At 37.8% G+C, this 9,551-nt stretch overlaps 1 non-coding gene across 1 annotated transcript; it reads left to right on the forward strand.

Moving 5' to 3' along the window:
* Window positions 1–202: 202 nt before the first annotated feature.
* LOC143548126 (small nucleolar RNA R71) lies at window positions 203–307 on the forward strand. Its single transcript, XR_013137890.1, has one exon. It is a non-coding gene; the product is annotated as a small nucleolar RNA R71 (small nucleolar RNA).
* The last annotated feature ends 9,244 nt before the right edge of the window (window positions 308–9,551 follow it).

The following is a 9,551-nucleotide window of genomic DNA, read 5'->3' on the forward strand; positions in this document are numbered from 1 at the left end:
ATCGACATGAAGAACGCCCTTAGTGGAAGGAATACTACGAGGTGGATTATATGCAAAAATCTTCTTAGCAGTTCGCTCCAAGATATCCAACGCCTCATTGGGAGTACACATACCGAAATCTCCTCCCGCAACCTGATCAACGGCCTACTTCTGTGCTCCGGATAAAGCATCAAAGAACGTACGACACTGAAGACCGCGACTCAAACCGTGATGAGGGCATTTTCTCAACAAGCCCTTCAACCTCTCCCATGCAGCATGAAGTGACTCGTCATCATAAACATGAAAACCAGTGATTTTTGCCCGGTATCTTGCAGTTTTATCGGGTGGGAAGTACTGAAGAAGAAACTTCTCAACAAATTGGTCCTAAGTGGTGATGGAACCGGAAGGAAGTGCCTCTAACCACTCCAAGTCGGAGTCTCACGACATCGTCCGTACACCCCTGAATTTTGAATGTCGCACATAATCGAAGGAAATGCGCAACATGAGAATGAGGGTCCTCGTTTTAGAGGACGTGGAAAGAAACGGAATTTTCGACCATATGAATAATACTCGACTTAATCTCGAAACTCACGATAATCTCGGGCTCCCTAACACCACTGCCATAGCCATCAAGGGATGGCGTAGCGAAGTCATCCATGCGACCTTGATTGTTCGGGTCCGCCATCTCTTCTACCACAGGATTCGCGTCGTCCTCTACAACTTTGTTTTCAAAGACCACGGCAATCTCGTGTGCTCTCCTCCTCAAACCTTCTCTAAGATGTCGGTCGGGTTCAAAAAGGGGGGAAACAAGCTCAGGACCGGGTGTGGTGGACATGCATCACCCGAAAGAAACGCGAAACAGAAAACAAACAAGACACGGAAAACTACCTAAAAATATAACTAATAAAATAAAATAAAACAAGATGAATAAAAATGAAATAGACTAAAATAACATAGAGAAAAAATATCAGCAACGTAAATCAATTACTCGTGTCGTTTTCAAAAGTAAAACACCGTGTCCCCGGCAACGGTGCCAAAAACTTGACATGTGTGAAAATATATATAAAATTTGAATAAAAGTTACACACAAATCGGGTTTTAAAAATGGTTTTCACCAACAACCAAACCACACACGAAAGGAAAGTGTACCTATCATTTGTGGTAAAGTATCGGTAAGAACCGAGTGTCAATCCATGGACACGGCGAACTTTTGATAATAAATCTTTGTAATTGATTTAACCGAACAATCAATTAACTTGGGTTTTCAAATTACTAAACTAACATATAAAAATAACAAAGCAAATAAAATACAACTAACAATCAATCCAAACAAAGCTACTTAGACTATGCATCCACTTAGTGACAAAATGACAATGATAATGGCAAACATCATGTAATAAGCATCAATATCAAATCCCAATCAAGGCAACCTAATACTAACAACACAAAATCATGATGGGTATTCAACAAGTTATTAACCATAGATTAGTCAGTTTGTCAAAACTACCTAATCTCACAATTAAAGAAAAGCTAGCATGAAAACAACAAACTAACCACCTAAAATCATGTAAAATAGAGAAGTTCAAGAACACTAGTTAAACACATGATCTTTTAATTAGCAAAATATGAACTAAGGATTATGGCCTTAATCTCTAGCAAACATCAACCAACTCAAAGAATCATGTTATCACCATACAATTTTCCAATACCAAGTGATAGGTTTCATACTTGTTAAAATTCATAACCAAGTTAATTTTCACTGGTCATTCTTAACTTAGTGATATAAACAAAGTATGCATACACAAACTAAGTTCATAAACAAATACTCAACACATAGTTTTCCAACATATTATGGCTAAGCATCTATCAAACTAACAAGACTAGGAATTAAAACAAGCATTCAACAATTAAATATTCAAGAACATGTCATAAACTTGAAGAACACCAACTTGCCAAAATCATGCATAGATAAATATCACATAAGCAAAAGTTTCAACATAATCTAAGTAACAAGAGTATTTAGCCCATAAGGCTTAATACAACAACCAAAATCAAGGTATCTTACAAATCATTGTTAAGAACAAAAGATTGCAAACTAAGACGAATGATGATTGCTACTTGAAAGGATGATCACACAAGATGGACACCTTGAATTCTCTCTAGCACACACACAATAATTTTCCAGCAAATTCAGAGAATTCCCCTAAGGCTCCACCCTTGAAATGAAGATAATGGAGGTGTATTTATCCATTCTGGACATCTGGTACGGGCAAGTGCACGGGCTTGCACAGCCGTGCCTAATTGTGGAAAGTCAACCCCTGGCTTTATTCTGACCAAAAAGTCAATATCCTCTGTTCTGGCATAGGCTGGCACGGGCATGCACGGGCTGGCACTAGCTTTCACGGTCTGGTTATTTTGAAATTTCTCGGTATTAGATCCTGTACTGGCTTGCATTGGCACATTTCCTGGTTGGCACGATCCCATGCACGGGCTGGCATGGGCGTGCATGTCTGGAAATTTGCTGCATTTTGTCCCCGAAACGCCCTCTTTTCATGTTTTCTTTGTCGGGCGGGCACCCGGACCTGCAAATTCACAAATAACTCAAATAAGTACCTAAAACAATGAATTTGTATGGAGTTCGGTATAAATATGAGGATAATTCGATGCAATAAGATGTACATTTTGTGTTACATCATACGGTTACCGGTTGGAGAGTATATATTAATTATCGGCGATTGAATGATGCCACCCAGAAGGACCACTTCCCATTGCTGCTTATTGATCAGATGTTGGAGCGTTTGGCAGGTCAGCAGTTTTATTGTTTTCTTGATGGTTTTTCGGGATATTTTCAAATCCCCATAGCACCGGAAGATCAAGAGAAGACGACTTTTACATGTCCCTATTGCACGTTTGCGTACCGTCGCATGCCGTTTGGACTATGTAACGCTTCGGCCACCTTTCAGCGTTGTATGGTGGCCATCTTTCAGGATATGATAGAGACATCCATGGAGGTGTTTATGGACGATTTTTTAGTTTACGGTAATTCTTTCGATCATTGTTTGGCTAATCTTGAGAAGATGTTGGAGAGGTGTATTAAAACAAAGTTGATGTTGAATTGGGAAAAATGCTATTTTATGGTGACGGAAGGGATCGTGTTGGGACATAAGATCTCGTGAGATGGTATTGAGGTGGATCGGGCAAAGATTGATATTATAAGTAGACTTCCTCCACCGACAAATGTGAAAGTGATTAGGAGTTTCTTGGGCCATGCGGGATTCTATCGGTGATTTATCAAAGACTTTTCAAAAATTACCCGCCTGATGACCCGGCTCCTCGAGAAAGATGTGCCTTTTGTTTTTGATGATGAGTGTGTGAAAGTGTTCACGTATTTGAAAGAGAAGCTAGTGACTATGCGGTTGGAGCGGTTTTGGGGTAAAGGCAAGATAAACATTTCCACCCCATCTATTATGCTAACAAGACGTTGAACGATGTTCAAGAGAACTACACCACCACCGAGAAGGAACTTTTAGCTGTTATGTTTGCATTTGATAAGTTTCGCTCGTATCTCGTACTTTCGAAGACCACCGTTTTTACCGATCATGCGGCCTTGCGTTTCCTCTTTCAGAAGAAATACGCGAAGCCTCGTTTTATACGGTGGATTATTCTGCTTTTGAGATAAAGATAAGAGAGGTGCGGAAAACGTAGCGGCTGATTATTTGTCTTGTTTAGAAGATCCGATGAGAGAAGAGTTGCGTGAGGAAGAGATCGGTGATGCATTTCCTCATGAGTCGATCGATTTTGTTGCGGTTGAGAAGCAAGGTATGCCATGGTTCATTGATTTTGATAATTATTTGGCTAAGGGTTTTGTGTTGGAGGGTTTGACTACACAACAAAAGAGGAAGTTCTTCCGTGATGTGCATAGGTATGTGTCGGATGCCCGTTTTTGGTCAAGATTGGTGGTGATCGGATTCTTAGGAGATGTGTGACGAAAGAGGAAGGTTGGGATATTCTCAAGCATGTTCATGAAGGGTTGACTGGAGGTCATCATGGTGCGCATGCTACCGTGCAAAAGGTGTTTGATAGTGGGTTCTATTAGCCGACAGTTGTTAAAAATGCTGAAGAGTTTGGAAGCTTTGTGGTGCGTCCCAACGAACAGGTAATATTTCATCCAAGAATGAGATACCTCAAAAACCCATACAAATTCTTGAAATCTTTGAGTTTGGGGCATCAACTTCATGGGACCGTTTTCCACGTCGAATGGTAATAAGTATGGTTGATGTGGTCTAAATTATACATATTACTCTATAAGTATTCCCTGTACTTTTAAGTCATTTTGAGCCAAGTTTTTATTGATTATTATTATTTTTTGGTTCATGTGTGAGATTAATGGTTTCAAGTGACTATGAGATAAAATGGAGCACTTTTATTAAACTTGAGACCGACAAATGAATAGTCCAGCATATGTTATATATTACTATTTAATTGTTATATGTAATATCCTAAAAAGAAAAAAAAATAATATAGATAATAACCGTATTACATACTCACAACAACAATAAATAATAATAATAATAATAAAACAAATGTTGAAAACTTTCTCGTTGGAACTTGCTTTTTTTTAACTCTCCTATCAACTCTCTTTATTTTAGGTGGGCCCATTAGAATGAAAGCATTAGAAATCAGCAAATAATAATTGAGCTCGTTAAATAACTCATGAATTTGGTTGGGCCGGTTTTATTTGGAGAGGTGGTCATCATAAGTTAATATAAAAGGTCACAAAAGACATGTGAGGAGGGGTTTTTTTTTCAGAGGGTGCACAGGAGACAGCCGCCGCCACTACATTCTTTGGTTAGTTGAGAAGTCAAAATAGCAGCATACATCATATTATTATTCGGTGGAGTACAAGAGGGAACGGAAGGCATAGAGCAGCCCAAAAAGAAAGAAGGTAGAAGAGAAAGAAGCAACAATACTTTTGTGTCCGGGTTCAACACCGACTCATCCAAGAATCCTTATTAGTCGGTTTGAATTTAATATTTTCGTCATGAATTTATTGTTTGAACCTATTTACTTTCTTTTGTTATTGAGTATGATTGTTGGCTAAACCCTTAGACTGCCTAGGTTATGATGAACCTACTTTGATGTTTTGTTTTGACATGGGATTATTTATTGTTATGGTTTTTTTTATGATTTAGTAAAAGATTTAAATATATTAAATTGATGCATATGGATATTTAGGATTATTTGATGAGTTTTATTCTATAGCTTTCCTTGATTATTGTTTGTCATATGATAGGTTGCTATTAGATCAATTACTTTGTGTTCTTGATTATTTTATGATTGATGTCATGATAAGATCATAGGAATAATATTGTCAAATAAACCTAAGTGTGCTGCTAACCTAAATCTATAAAGTGCTAGGTTATTGATAGATCCTTATTATTTAATCTTGCTAGATTTAGTTCTTCGTAAGGAGTCCGTCTAGGGTTGATTATTTACTATTGTCTATTAAATCAATTAAATATTTTGAATTGTCTTTGATTTCCGCGCTGTAAGGTAGGATTTCATTATAAAGGAACTAGATCATAATTAATTAGGTGACCGTAAGGAAACTTGATTTTTAATACTAGTGTTCGTTAAAACTTGTTAGAAACCCATAGGTGTCTCTTGAGAAGGGTCAGGGGTCCTGTTCGGGTTTTCTTTTAAGTGTCTATTTTACGATCTCAGTCCATAACTAAATATTTTCCCGGTTAATTCATAACTGAAATTTTGGGGATTCTAGCCTAGGTAGTTTTCTCATCACCATCTTATTTATAACAAACTTTTGTTTTCGCTTAAATTACTTGTTTTCTTAATTAGTTTTTAATTATAGTATTAAATTAGTATTTTAAATAAAACCCCCCAAACAAAATATAAATTAATAAGCTGTGTGCAGTCAAGTCTAATTAGCTAATAAACGTAATTTAGAGTGTCTTGTGGGTTCGATATCCGGACTTACTTAGCTTTACTAGAGTCGACCGGTTCACTTGCCGGTTAGTAGTTTAGTCGAGTTTTAAAGAGTCTAGAGTATTACTTAGTGTTTATTTTTAGTTAATTTAGTTAATAAATATTAAACTACTTCAAGCACATCATGGTGCTATTGATTATGTGTCGAAGTGGGTGGAAGCCCAAGCATTGGCTACGAATGACGCACGAGTGGTTGTAAGATTCCTTAAGAAGTTGTTTACTCATTTCGGTACTCCGAGAGCTATTATTGGTGATCGGGGAACCCATTTTTGTAATACCGTCATGGAGAAAGCATTGGCTCGTTATTGGGTCACTCATCGTACCTCTACTACTTATCACCCTTAAACGAATGATCAAATCGAGAATGCAAATCGAGGGGTGAAGTGGATTTTGGAAAAGACGGTTGGGGCAAGTCGAAAGGATTGGTTGGAGAAGTTAGATGATTCATTGTGGGCATTTCGAACCGCATACAAGACTCCATTGGTTACTACACCGTTTATACTTGTTATGGGATTACTCATCGTACCTCTACTGCTTATCACCCTCACACGAATGGACAAGTCGAGAAAGCAAATAGAGAGGTGAAAAGGATTTTGAAGAAGAAGGTTAGGGCAAGTCGGAAAGATTGGTTGGAGAAGTTAGACGATGCATTGTGGCATTCCGAAACGCATACAAGACTCCGTTGGGTACTACACCGTTTATGCTTGTTTACGGTTGAATTGGAGCATCATGCATATTGGGCATTAAAGACGATGAATGTCGATCTTACCGAGGCCGCGAAAAAAAGGTACTTTCAGATTCATGAGTTGGAAGAGCTTCGGGATGCGGCGTATTCTCGATCGTTGAACATCAAAGAAAAGACGAAAGATCTACACGATCGACGGTTGAAAGGTGGCAAGGAGTTCAAGAAAGGCGATAAGGTATTATTATTTAACTCTCGTTTGAAGTTGTTTGCAGGAAAGTTTAGATCAAAGTGGACGGGGCCGTACCTGGTAAAAGAAGTTTTCCCGTATGGAGTGGTGGAGTTGGAGAATCCGGATAATGAAACATCTTGGAAGGTGAACGGTCATCGCTTAAAGCATTATCTTGGAGGACTGGAGGAATCAATCGAGGTGGTGGACACTCCTCTCAATCCATTGCACTGAGTGGTTCTTGAATGAATACTCAAGTGTAGAGTTTGTATATTCTTTCCTGTTTTTATTTCTATTTTATTTTTATTTTTCCTTGAGTCACTAACGTAGTTTTTTGTAGTTTTTATTTGTTTTTAAGTTTTGAAAGTGTTTAAGGAAGATAGTGTGAGATAGAAGATCCCCTTGAAGTATAATGCAAAATTCAACTGTGGGGATGGAGCAGCAGGAGCCGTATACTATTTATTTATCTATTTGCTGTTGTTATTCATATTATATATTGTTTTGGGTTGGTTGGTCTGGTTACGTACTTTGAATGATTATATTTATCAAGTTGATAAGATGAATTTTTAGACATTGTCTATATTGTTGTCACTTCCTTTCGTGTACGAGAGAAAGGAGATACTGGTTGTGGAGCACATTCGGAGATGGAGGGCATTTATGGAAGAAGACTTTAGCTTTATACTTCATGCGCATATGATGTGTTGTAAAACACACGTATTTTCCACACGTTTTATCTACGTATTATATTATATTTTATATGTTTTAACTCGTTTTAGATAGTTTTTACATAATTTTATTCATATAGTAGGTTTTGGGTGAAAGAAAGAAAGAAATCGAGCTTTTCGAGCATTCTACGAGCCTTTTACGCATACAAGTTCAAGACAAAGCTCAAGGCCCGGCCCGTATGCATCATGGAGGCCCAAATCTTACATTATAACATAATATATAAAAAATTAAAGAACCCTAGTTGCTGGGACAGCAGCCGATCGCAGCAGGCAGCAGGAAGGAAGCAAGGGAGAAATCTTTTTTAGGCTAGGGTTTGAAGGTTGTGGCGGCTAGGGAAGGAAGAAGACACAAGAACCAAGCCTCGGGATTGAATCCCCATCGTTTTTGATAGCAAGAACAGCCCCGGAAACATCCATATCCTTACATCTTTTTCATTGTTCATACACTTTGATTTTCTTGTTTAATTGTGGATTTGTTTTGCAATTGATTGAGAGATTGAATTGTTATTGATTATTGTTGATCATTGGATGATTGTTAAGATGTTTGGTATGGGATTAATGATGTGTTTATTAATTGTTTGCTGCTGTCCAAAAATGATTCTCGGCTAATCTTGTTAGTTCTACCTAGGAATGATGAAAATTGTTAGTGTTTGATAGGTTTCATGGATTGTTTGATTAATAGACCTTAATTGTTATTGTAAAGTTTGATTTAGACATGAAATAGGTTGTGTTTAAGGGCTGGAAATTTTGGTGAATTATTGCATAAACCCCGTGTGTTGATTGATTAGTTTTGTATTGATTGATCGGTGCATTGTTTGATTCTAGACTTTGTGTTTAAGGTTTGTTTGCGGTAGGTACAACCGTAGGTTTTTGTTGCATGATTTATTGGATTAGGTACAGTGGTTAGACACCTTCTTTGAGACCGAGAGGTGATAGGAAGTTAGGGTTGTCTCATTACCTTTGCATGCTAGAATAAGGATTGCGCGAGAGCGAGTTCGTTTCTTGTCAGGTTTAGGTGTTTTGAGCGACTAGTTGATCTATTTTGGTTTAAGTTGAATTGTTCCTCTATCCTTGGTTGTGTAGTATTCATTGCCATTAGGGTCGAGTGTCGGTGAGACCGATAGGTGATCGTTCATTAGAACACGTCAGCAATTGTTTACCGGTTTGGTCGTTTTAGGCGATTTTGAGTAATTTAGGCTTGTTGAGTGAGACCGAGAGGTGATCTAGTGAGCCCGAGCGATCCTTAGTCGTGTCATCTGTAAGGAACGGTGTCTTGAAGTCATTCAATCCATTAGCTTGTTAGGCCTACAATTTGATTCAGACCTAGGTAGACGTTTTTCTCCATCCTAAGTTAACACAGTTAGTTCCCCATTAAGTTCTCTATTTTTGGTAAATTTTGTTAGTTAGTCCAGTTAGTTCAATTAAGTTAAAAGAAATCAAAAATCAATATAATATTATTCTAAGGTAGGTCTTGTTTAGGGTTAGTGATCGTTAGCGTCTTACGTGTCCACGTGTTCGATACTCGGACTTCCTAGGTCTATACTACTTGCGATCGGTACACTTGCCGGTTGTGTGTGGTTTTAGGATTTTCGTTTTAATATTAAAGCTTAGTTGTGAGGGTCATTTTTATAGGGTTATTAGATACACATCAAGTTTTTGGCGCCGTTGCCGGGGACACGGTTTTAGGCGTTTTGACAGCAATCCGAGTTAGGACTTACCTTTTGCGCATATTGTCTTATCAAGTTGATAAGATGAATTTTTAGACATTGTCTATATTGTTGTCACTTCCTTTCGTGTAAGAGCGAAAGGAGATACTGGTTTTGGAGCACATTCGGAGATGGAGGGCATTTATGGAAGAAAACTTTAGCTTTATACTTCATATGCATATTACCAGCTAAGTCTTTTCCTTTTTACTTTGTTTTATGTTTTTAGT

The sequence above is a fragment of the Bidens hawaiensis genome, unplaced genomic scaffold (assembly GCF_021521415.1).
Source record: "Bidens hawaiensis isolate Kalapana, Puna unplaced genomic scaffold, B.hawaiensis_p1.1 tig00000905_1, whole genome shotgun sequence".
Taxonomy (NCBI): Eukaryota; Viridiplantae; Streptophyta; class Magnoliopsida; order Asterales; family Asteraceae; genus Bidens; species Bidens hawaiensis.